The following is an 11,597-nucleotide window of genomic DNA, read 5'->3' on the forward strand; positions in this document are numbered from 1 at the left end:
TGGGTATGATGGATGACTATGTACATGCTCGCCTCCCACTTCACACCCATGTAAAGCCTAGTCTCTCAATCTGGCCCTTCCTGATTAATATTATTTTGGAATGTCCAATTATGCTCATCAGGCTATTGAAATCACAATTCTCTACATATGTTATTAAGAAAATCACAAGATGATAGAATAATTAACTCAACTGCCACATTCACTACTTTTTAAAAATCCAGTCTATTCAATACTGCTTCCTTCTAATTAGTTTTTGGCAGACTCTGTGGCTGTGACAATAACTAAGCAATGTCTCATGGAAGAGTTTGACAAACGTCTCTACAGTCATCCAATTACAATTATTAGGGATAGGCCATTGGGAGTTCAAGGGTGCTATACGGCCTCCAGCAACTTTCCATTGGCCCTTCATTCATTATGCAGCTGAGATACTTTCTCATATGTGAGCCAAGACTCAGGCAGAGGACATTTTGAAGGATAAACTACATGTTCTACATGCTGCACAGAGATGCACAAAGCAAAGCACCAGCACTCTTTTGTAAAATGGAAAAGAAGCTTCAAGAAGAGCCCCCTTCCAAAGCTGCTTTTCATTGGCGGGGGGGACACCAATTGAGGCTTGGTTATTCACATCTGTCTGTAACATGTGGTTTGCCTCTAATCCTCCTTCCTAATGCAAATACTGGCAGAGACTTGGCTGTATTATGCACCTCAGCTGCCACTCATTTCTATTCATCTGTGTGCTAGCTTATACACTGAAGTCAGGAGGAACATAAGAAAGGAAACTCTGACAACGTTTCTTATGATGTTCGCATTGTAGAGGAGGGAGTTAAGGAATCTTTCATCCTGTGTCTCAGTGCTCATGGCAGAAAATCAGCAGTTTGAGTCAATAATGGTGACCTATCTACCCTTGCTCAGTCCAAAACGTGGCCCTTGCTACAAATTAGTTGCTAACTAGGACAATATATGACATCCTGTTGCTCTGATCCAACAAATGTACATAGATTGGTAATGATAAAGTAATAGTGACAGATATTAAGCTTCGTAGGTCCAACTTAGGAGTCATCTTCCTTGCTTTAAACTAACCTCCATCCATTAAATGTGGTCTTGATATCACATGGCCATTTTTCTAGGAGGATTTGAAATGATTGCCTGGTTAACTCCTGAGTGGCTCAATAGTTTTCTAGTGTAATTTGCTGACTGCTGAGTATTCCACCACAGTAATAATTTCGTATTCCCAGCTCCACATCCAACACTAGATAACCATGATCCTTCACAGATCACTAGTAAAGGCAACTGCTCATCTATACACAGGGAGACCCAAGTTTAACTGTTTATGTGGTTTTCTTTTCTTCTCTATACCTGTTCCCATTCATTAAGGCTATGCATATGAGCAGCCCTCCCCAGGATGTGTGCAGCACTGGGATCAAGCCCAATCCCAGCACTGCCTTCCCCACAAGCATGGGTTTTGTACCTGGGCTTATACCTGGGTTAAAGGGCACGAACGCAACCTTGAGCCCAGGTATGGGGCTGTGTGTATGGTTGGGCTGCACACAGCCTGAGCATATACCTGTAGAGAGACAGGCATATAGAGCACCCATCTCATGGGGGTATCCCCCAATGCACCATGCTCATCACATAGTGCATTATGGGATTCCTGGAGGGTGGGACAAGTCCCAGCCCCCAGTGATCTGCACTGCATGGAGCAGCATGGATTGTGACACTGCGGATCATCAAGGGGGAAGGTAGTTGGAACCCTGCCTTCCCGCCTGCCTGTCTGGTTGTGACCATAGGCTCACTGTCTCACAAACTCCCATCTCTCTCTCTCTCCCTCTCTCTCACACAGACACTATCACTCCTTGCACACAATACTTACACAATGTATATAGAGCATTTTCATACCATACCCAGAGGTGATTATCACTGTCTCTTTCCCTGCACAATACTACATAGCCTCCCTATACCTTATGTGCCGATAATTCTTACAGTACAAGCATATAAATGTTTTCTGTGCTTTAATACTTCATTAGTGTCTCCATGTCCATAGTGTCTTGGCTTCACAAATAGATATATAGTTTATATTCTCTATATATACATGATACATGCAGATATTAAGTGATATAAGGATAATGTACTGAGCCATGTGGTTACACATACTCTCAGTTCCTAGTAATTCCTAGTAGTGTGGAGGTATTAAAATATTATGGTAATTCTGGACACAGTCCAGCCAATGTGAAGCACTTTTAAGTCCCATGGATTTTAGTGGGTCAGCTAAATTTCTCCTGTGCTTAAATCCATATAGCTTTAAGTGCCTTAATGAATGTGGCAAATATGACTTTAATATGGCAGAAATGAATTGCCATTGAGGCAAACATTTCCTAACATGGCAAGACTGTCTTGTCACTCTGTGAGCTGGAGGAGACTGTTTGTTTGTTTATACACTATCCTAAGAACCAAGGGCAGTTAAGAACAAGATTAAACCAATTCAATAAAAACAGCTAAAAGTTTAAAAAGAGCACAGGACAGCTCATTGACCAAAAGCCTGGATAAAAAGGGCAGTCTTCTCTTTCCTCCTAAAGGCTGGGAAAGAGGGAGCTATGCGGATCTCAGCTAAGAGTGAGTTCCACAGCCTGGGAGCAACGACTGAGAAGGGCCTGTCTTGTGTGCTTGTCAAACAGGCCTCAGCAGGTGTCAGCACACAGAGCAGGGCCCTCTCAGCCAATCTAGTCAGGTGGGTAGACTCAACTGGGAGCAGACAGTCCCTAAGATAGGAACATAGGAAGCTGCCTTCTACCAAGTCAGGCAATTGGTCCATCTAGCTCAGTATTGTCTACCCAGACTGGAAGCAGCTTCTCCAAGGTTGCAGGCAGGATTCTCTCTTGACCCCATCTTGGAGACATCAGGAAAGGAACTTGGAACCTTTTGCATGCAAGCATGCAGGTGCTCTTCCCAGAGCGGCCCCATCTCCCAAGGGGGATATCTTACAGTGCTCACACATGTAGTCTGCCATTCAAATGCAAAGAAGGGCAGACCCTGCCTAGCAAATGGGACAATTCATGCTTGTTACCACAAGACAAGCATTTGCTACCTGGGGCCCAAGCTGTTTAAGACTTTAAATGTAATAACCACCACCTTGAATTGTATCTGGAAACAGACTGGCAGCCAGTGCACTAAAAGTTCATGTCAAATCCAATATATTAGAGCTAGTTTATACAATAAGCAGATTCAATTGGTAATTGTTTTCCTGGATTATACAACCTCTGCACATGTGAATGGTGAGTGGGAGATACATGTAGAAGAGAAGAATTCAACCTGGCGTTCTTGCTGACAAGCTGTTTTTTAATCTGCCGAGAATATTTTGAGAGGAAACATTCAGCCACATGACCCCTATCTTGCGAGCCTCACATGACACTGGGAAAAGCTTTACCTCTTGGTTTTAAAAACTAGTTTTTAGTAGAGTATGTTCATGAAGATTAGATTTGCCAGGCTTCTGCCTCCATCTGTTTGTGTCAGTTTCTTTTCAGCTTATTAAGATGGCCTAAGTTTGAGTCCCTTTTTGACAATAACTTATTTTGAGCTGAATACTACTTGATGTCACGTCAACTTGATTTTAAGAAATCCTGTTGATTTTAACCTGTTTGAGTGCTTTCTGATGCACTGTGTGCACATTTCATCAGCTTTAAAATAATCATCTTCACGTTTGCTCTGCTAGCAGAGAATGTCATTTCATTGCCTAGAAAACTGCAGAGTGTCATAACAAATGATCTATCCACTTTTCCCTTTAATTGATGAACACTGAATTTTAACACCCCCATGAGAGCACTAATCAGTTTTAACTCCTTCCTTTGTTAAGTTGCCAAACAAATACATCAGTCATCACTCCAAATTAAACCCACTCCATTACCATTTCTTGATAGGGTGCCATATCAAAGTGTTTAGACATCCTTCCTTTAACACGCTCAAGAAGGAAGATATGCAGATATGACTGCCCAAAATATAACAATACTCTCCAGTACTGCCAAGTTTCACAAGCTATTATTTGTTCCACTAATTGCTCGACACAGCTCTTCATGAATATGATGTTGCCATTAGTTGGCTTCATATGGAATACTCCTTCCTTGAAAAAACATCTCCCTGTACATTTCAGACTCATTGAGCTCTTCTGCCTACAAGTCTAGATGTGACATGGCACTGACATTTCATATAAAGTGAAATTCAAAGCAAATTTCAAAGTTCCTCCCAAAGTAAAACATCTGAGAATGTTCAAGGGAAGCCAAATGATTTTCTATCAGACAAGTGAAATTTCTCAGGAAGTTTCTGAACATCCTTACGTCTGAGAAGCAGATGGAATCCACAGGCAGCAGTCAATCCTGGATCTCCTGAAATGTCTCCTGAGTGGCTAGAAACACTCCTCTCTTTCAGAGTTCCTGGATGTGCAGTGGTGAAATATCAATGTTCTGCTTAGGCCTTCTTTACATATAGGCTGCAGGAAAATGGTTGCTACTTTCTCAATGGCTGCTCTCACATCACTCACAGCAATATGTGGAACCTTCCACCACTTCCACCTTCCCTGAATCTTTAAATAAAGAAGTAATGAATGTCCCCTGTGGAGGGCTATGGCTTGAGTGTTATGCAAACAGAGGCTGGATGCTGTCGACCACATATGTTTTCTAGTCTAGCCTCAGCATTCTGTCCAGCACCATACTGTCTCACCCTTGTTCTATCAATTATTCATTTGTCAAAACCATATGTCACAGCAACTAATTAAATAAAAGCAAAAAATACCAATTTCCATATTAATAAAAAAATCAGCTGACATTCTGCACATTGAAACCTTGGCATTAGCAAGCCACTAGGGATGCTAGCCTGTGCACTTAAAGGCTGCTCCAAGGCTGCTGCAAAACCCCTTAAAGCTGCATACAGACACTTCCACAGTGCTACTTCTATTGTTTCCAGTGTGCCCGCACACTGTTTTAAGGAGTTTAACAATCCCAACAGCTTGCTAATGACAAGGTTTCACTATGCAGAATGTTGGCCATCAACCATACATCTAGATGCAAAAAATTAATTACTCAAATGTCACTACAAAAAAAATATGAAGCAAGTTTCTCAGTCATAAATAAACTGTTTATTAACAGAAATTCAGTTGGCTGTTTTTTGTTTGTTTTTTAAACATACCGCCCTTCAATGTTTCTGGGATGGTTTTCTGAAAATGGACAGTATTAAACAGTATAAAATACAGCAAAACACAGTGAGACATAGCAGTTAAAGAAACAGCTAGATACAGTCAAGACAATGTAAAGGGAGCTAAGAGAACAAAAATATATTTACCAGGCGCCAAAAGAACATCATCAGTGTGAATGGTGAATAGTTATTGCAATCCTTAGGGTCCAAGACTGGTTTTTTTAAGACCAATTTCCCAGTAACCCCCTTCAAGGGAAAGACTGAACTCTCTCATAATGAGACATGGATGACTTCCTGGATTTAGACAGTCATTTCCCTCAGTGAATATTATTAACCAAGAAGGGGCAAGGGCTGAGCAAATGTGTGGTAGGTCACAACACTTCACGTGCCTTTTCTACATCCTCCGACAGAAATAACTGTCAAATGTAGACCAGATAGCTGGATGCTTCCTTTGAACCGGAGAACTAGTGCCATTGAAGTCAAGACAGAAGCAAACAAGTCTGTCCTTGAAGTGTTTAGCAAAACATGCCACAACTTGCATCTGAGGGTTCCTTTTCCTGTGGGCCAAGTGTGGAGGAGGCCTGGACAACTCAGTTTTCTGTCATGTGTTCCAGCCAACTCCCAATTTGCTTCATGGCCCCAGGTCCCTGGTAGACATATGGAATTGTCAAAGTTCTGTATTACGGGATAAGAGCAACCATACCAGTCTCCCAAGTCATCTGCATTCCACAGAGTGATTAGGGCTTTGACAGGAACTCCATGAGGGCCCTGAGTAATCCCTCGGATTCCATCAGTTTCTGGGGAATGGGGCTATCTCCCAAATCTCATAGCATTTTTAGTAGTATTAAGCAGCTCACCATTAGGTAGTGTAGCAATTTTTTTTCATCCTACATGAAGCAGTTGGTTTTTAAAACCGGTTTAAAGATTCACATTGGCCTGGCAGAGCAAAATTGCTCTCCCATTGGTTGAGGTGATTATGACATCAGCGCTGCTCAACCTTCCCATTCTGGGCAGGCCAGAAGTCTCAAACCGGCCCTGTCTGTGACTTGTTTTGCACTGATTCCTTAACATGAGAAAAGGTTTGTGAAAGGAAATTCAGGAAGTCTGCCATTTGTAGATTCCTGCATGACATCCTGTTTGTTTGCTGCCAGTGAAGATTACATCTGAATGGAGATGAAAGGAAACCACAAGGTTAGTATTTGAGGTGGTTCTATAACTCAAAAATAAAACCCCTCCCCGTCCCAAAATATTGCCCTCCTACATGGTGTGCCAGTATAGTAGAAGCGTGGTTTAAAAAAAAAAAAATTACCCAAAAGGGAGTGACTGTGCAAAGAAAAGGCGGTGCGGGTGGGGGTTATCTATCTATCATATTTATATACAGCCTGATATATACATCTCTAAGTGATGTACACAATCCAAATTACAATATAAAAATAAAAGCAGTTCTTGTCCTCTGCACTTTTTGTCTTTCGTGATAGTAACAGCAGAGAATAATTTCTGTTGGGGCTGGTGAAATATTCTGAAAATAAAGGGCAAACATTATTACACTTGAACGATATAACTCATGAATCTGAGATAAATAGGGAAACAGGCTCAACCACATAGGCCTTGGCCAAGGGTAGCTCCAGAAGTTAGCCACATATTAGATTTCTGAAACAGGAGTGGGGAGGCAGGTGGTGGTAACTACAAATAAACTGATTCAAACTGGATGTGACAGTGGCAAGATCTGTGTGGTTAAACTCAAATCTGCCCCAATATGGTTCAGACTTGCGTCATCAGAAACTGATGTTACATATTTCTAAATATCTTCCTTTTAAGCACCTTGTCCAGAGTTGTTGTTAATATTGTCATCTGAGTGATAATTTTTATAGTTGACCCTCATTTTGTTCTACCATGCCTGGAGCTCTGTGTTTAATAGCTGAATGACAGGCAGAAACCCATTAGGTGTAGCTTCTCCAAGCATTTGGAGATGGGGATTTCACCAGTTGAAGTGTGGGTTGTTGTTCAGCTGAAGGCCAGTCCAAACATCTACAGGTGCCGTTTCCATCCTTATACTTAGGTAAAGTTGTACCTGTTGGATGTCTGCCTGTCATGCAACTGTTAAAAGTCCTGGGCCTTCTGGCCCTTACAAGGAACTCAGCAGTCCCTTCTGCTTACAAGGTTGGAGGATTGTAAAAGCCAGATAGGAGTCTGATGTCTAGCAGTTCTGAGGTAAAATGAAGGGCCACTATCAAATAGAAGCAGCAACACTACTACTGTCAAGCAGTTGAGGCCTAGGTAATATAGGGGGGAAAGCCCAATCTTCCCCAAAGATCTGAGCTAAGTCATTTGTGTAATAACAGTTGCCCTTTATTTTCAAGAGATTTTTCCAGTTCTGACAGAAATTATTCTCAGTTGTTAGAGAAACAAGAAAAAAGAACAGGAAACGGGGACCTCCCCTCTGCTCTATGCACAGCTGCTCCCTGTTTTTAAGAAGGGGCGGGGGGATCAAAAATACAATACTGGGGAATAATAAACATGTTATAATTCATTTGTACTAACATTGAAATGGTCATGACACATAAACAGCAATGAACAACTTTTCTCTTCTCTCTGCATCTACCCAAGCTTCCCATTGCTTCTTCTCTTTAACTGTATACACCAATATTTTCCCCCAGTGTGCTTTATTTGTTGTGCTCTTGCACAGTGGTACTATATACCACTTATACCTTCTGGATTTTTCAAAATCAAAGTTTGCTTTTGGTCAGATTACTGCAGGAAACTTCACTCTCAATACTCAGAATGACCAGGCCTCAAATTTTAAAAAGCAGCAATGATGTCATAGCAGAGTCAACATGGCTGCTGTCTGTTGGGGGGGGCGTGGCCAAATAGGCATTTCAAACCTTAATTTCAACTGTTTAAGAGCAGATGGGGGGTGGGGGGGAGAAAAACTACCAGATTACTTGTAATCACATTTTTTTTGTGATATATGAACTCTATATATTTTAGGAGACATCCCCATTGCTTCACCAGCCCTGAAGAGAATAATGGCCACTCACCTGATGATTAAAGCAGTAATCTTTTTCACTGAGAAATTGTTGCAGGTATTTTTAGCTTCAATTTTGTAAATGACATAATGTGACCAGTTATGTGGCAACTTCCTCCCCTCCCCTCTTGCTAATATGCAGTGGTTCAAACTATATTGAATGTTTTATTGACCTGCAAGTGCCAAAGAAGTTTGTGCAAGCCAACTTTCCTGGTTCCCTCTCCACAACAGCCCTTCAACTTATCCAAAAAGCAGTTCCTGAGAGACTGGTGACTCTCAGGAATGGGTTGGGATGGGGCATGCAGAGTTGCAGGTGGAGGTGGAAATTCCCCCAAAGAGGGTGCAAGCCTCTTCTGTGAGAAGCGCAGAACTCAAAGAACATGCCTCTAGATCAGGCTTCCCCAACCTGCAGCCCTCCAGATGTTGTTGAACTACAACGCCCAGCATCCCTAGGGCTAGGGATGCTGGGAATTGTAGTTCAGCAACATCTGGAGGGCCACAGGTTAGGGAGGTCTGCTCTAGGTGGTCTGGGAGAAGTCCCTCCTCCCCCTGCAACTTCTTGTGCCTGCAAGAATCCATCCTATTATGTTTTCCAATACATTTTGTTGAAACCTATGCATGAATACCTTAAAGCCATTCATGTGGGCTGTCCAGATATAGTGATGACAATATCATAAATCTGATCCGCCTATAAGCAAATGACTCTAAGACAGTGTTCGCCCTTGGTGGCCCCCATTAATCCTAAGTGTGGCTTCCTGACTAATTATTTATTGGACTTGTGTGACGCTTTGGCCAAACCTGAATACTCTACACCAGGGATTCTCAACGTTGGGCCCCTAGATGTTATTGGACTTCAACTCCCATAATCCCCAGCCCCAGTGCCTTTTGGTTGGGGATTATGGGAGTTGAAGTACAATAACATCTGGGGATCCAATGTTGAGAATCCATGCTCTACACAATCCCCCCAGCACCAAGTAGGGATGACCATTCTCAATGTGAAGTGCTGCTCACTTTGTAGCTTTGCTCAGTGTTTGTGAGGTTCATTAAGGAAGCAGAGTCTTCTTAAGCCTCTGCACCATCTTGGAATGCATGCATGGAGTGCTAGGAAGTATAGCCCTTCCCAGTGCTTTCCTCCTATAGCTCTTAAGAGAGGGTTCTGTCTCTCCTAAAGGGCCTTCCTAGCACTGAGAAAATCACAGTACTGAGCAGAGGTCAGCACAGTGAGAAATGGCTCTCACATTTAAGGCTTTTTACCCAAGTGGCTCCTGCTTGGAAAAAAGTGAAGATCACTGCAATACAAAGTAGAATTTAAATGAATCTATATAGAACTTATCTATCTATCTATCTATCTATCTGAATCTATATAGAAATAATAAATGTGTGTGTTACTTCCTGTTTTTCTTGGCTTCTTCACAGGGTCTTCTACTGAGGTCATGTCACAGCAAGTAACAGAATCCCATCAAGAGAATAACATGCTAAAAGGGCTGAACAAACAATGAGGATGAACAATCAAGATGTTACTCTTTGGCTATTGGGGGTGGGGGGTGGGGCTGTGTCTTTTCCTACAGATTGCCCCAATCCAGTTGTAGATACATAACAACCGGTGGCCTGAGATGCACATTATCATTCAAATCCAAAGGTCCAACTAGCAATTTCAAGAGGGCTCAGATGCTCAGCTCACTCTTGATGCGACAAGGATGGATACCTGTTGCCACAGCATCAGTTGATCGTTATGCAGATTCCACGTGGATAGGCCTACATAGCTGAGGCTGCAATGCACTACAAGCAGATTCTGGACTGAACAAGGAGACCACTCCTCAAAGTGTCCTGGCCACAATGGTCTTGTTCTTGGGAGATGGACAACCTGTGTTTGGCTTGTCCTGCTTCCCATAGCAGGTGGGGGCTCATGTGCTGAAGTGCTGCTCCATTAAAAAAAAACAACAACTACACACAGAAGACTAGAATATCAAGGAGATTGTGTTAGGCAGGTATCCTTCTCCATGACAAATAAGAGTTTGTTTGATTTGTTTTTACATGGAGGGAAAAGGTAGTTTCAGGGGGGCAAGGAGGGGCAAGTAATTTGCCCCTCTGCTCCCCATTCCTGCTTCAAAAATCTAACCTGTGGTCTACAGCTCACCCACCCAGAAAAGCATCCCCCCCCTCATATTTTTTCCTAGTGCCGCTACTGGTGGAGGGAATGTTACTAGTATAGAGGAGCCATCCATCATGTGAGTGCTCACCTGCAGTCTGAGACATGGGAGATAGGGAAGTGCTAAACTGAGGATATGTAAGGAAGGACAGTGATTGAGTGTCTGAAGGCAGATGATGCAGGAACCTCATTGAAGCTCAGCCCTGCTTGGGAACCTGAGCGCTGAGTGTTGGCATGGAAAAAAGGTGAGATCTAAATGTACTACATAAAAATACTCTGCTCTTATACAGTGCTTTTTAGGGTATTTGAAGCATTGCACACAGATTATCTTGTAATCCTTACAACAACCCTAAAAGATAGGTTGGTATTATGACTCCGATATGGTGGATGGGGCTAAGGGTGAGGGAGTAGCTTACTGAAGGCTGTTAACTGAGCCTATAGCAGAGATAAGTTCTGAACCAAAGACTTTCTGATTCATAGCCAGTTAAAACAATATACTGCACCACTTCTCTTATGGGTGCCCTCTCACTTGCAGTACAGAAATAAAAAGTTTCCAAACATAATGAGAAGAGAATCACAGATTCCTAGATTCTGTGAGATCCTGAGCTTTCCATTCAACAGGGGTCAGCTCTCAGTAATGCATTTGTGCGTGGCAGTTAGGAGACCTGAAGGCATAGCATGCCGAATTTCCATTTGAACCCCAAAAGGACTTCCAGTGACCAGCTAGCTTTGAAAATTATTCTTAAAGCTGATTTCTTTGTAAGCTAAGCTGAAGATGATTGATAGTGGTTGACTAAAGGAAGCCTGTGAAGATGGGTTGTCTATCAGGCTGGGTGAACTGAGTTTCCCTTCACTAACTCAGCTCTTAGTGGTAGCCCCTAGTCTGCTCTGCTGCCTTCTGCCATGACATCATCTTTCATCATCACATTCTGCTTCTGATATTCTTCTGGCCTCAAACAACCAGCAAGGTTACCATAGGGACAGTAATAAACAATTTTGCATCATCGCCATTTGATTGTCTATTCCTTAACTGTCATTTGAGGAGTTAGGGAGTGTGGAAGATAGTTTGATCTTTCCTGAATTAGTGGTCTCCACCAGTGGCATTATTTTCTCCACCATTTGGCTTCAATCCGAGAGGCAGCCCCAGGCAGAAAGCAGCACCAAGGCGAAGCTACCATAGAAGGGCAGACCACTATACCTCCAGGGGAAGATTCTCCAGGCTGGTCTGCATGTAGCCAGTGCACA

At 42.6% G+C, this 11,597-nt stretch overlaps 1 long non-coding RNA gene across 1 annotated transcript; it reads right to left on the reverse strand.

The window, feature by feature from the left end:
* Positions 1–5,099: 5,099 nt before the first annotated feature.
* On the reverse strand, positions 5,100–8,607 carry LOC128325771 (uncharacterized). The gene is made up of 2 exons (XR_008307622.1): positions 7,720–8,607; positions 5,100–6,341 (listed from the first exon to the last, which is right to left on the reverse strand). It is a non-coding gene; the product is annotated as an uncharacterized LOC128325771 (long non-coding RNA).
* Between the last annotated feature and the right edge of the window lie 2,990 nt (positions 8,608–11,597).

This window comes from Hemicordylus capensis, chromosome 5, assembly GCF_027244095.1.
Source record: "Hemicordylus capensis ecotype Gifberg chromosome 5, rHemCap1.1.pri, whole genome shotgun sequence".
NCBI lineage: Eukaryota > Metazoa > Chordata > Lepidosauria > Squamata > Cordylidae > Hemicordylus > Hemicordylus capensis.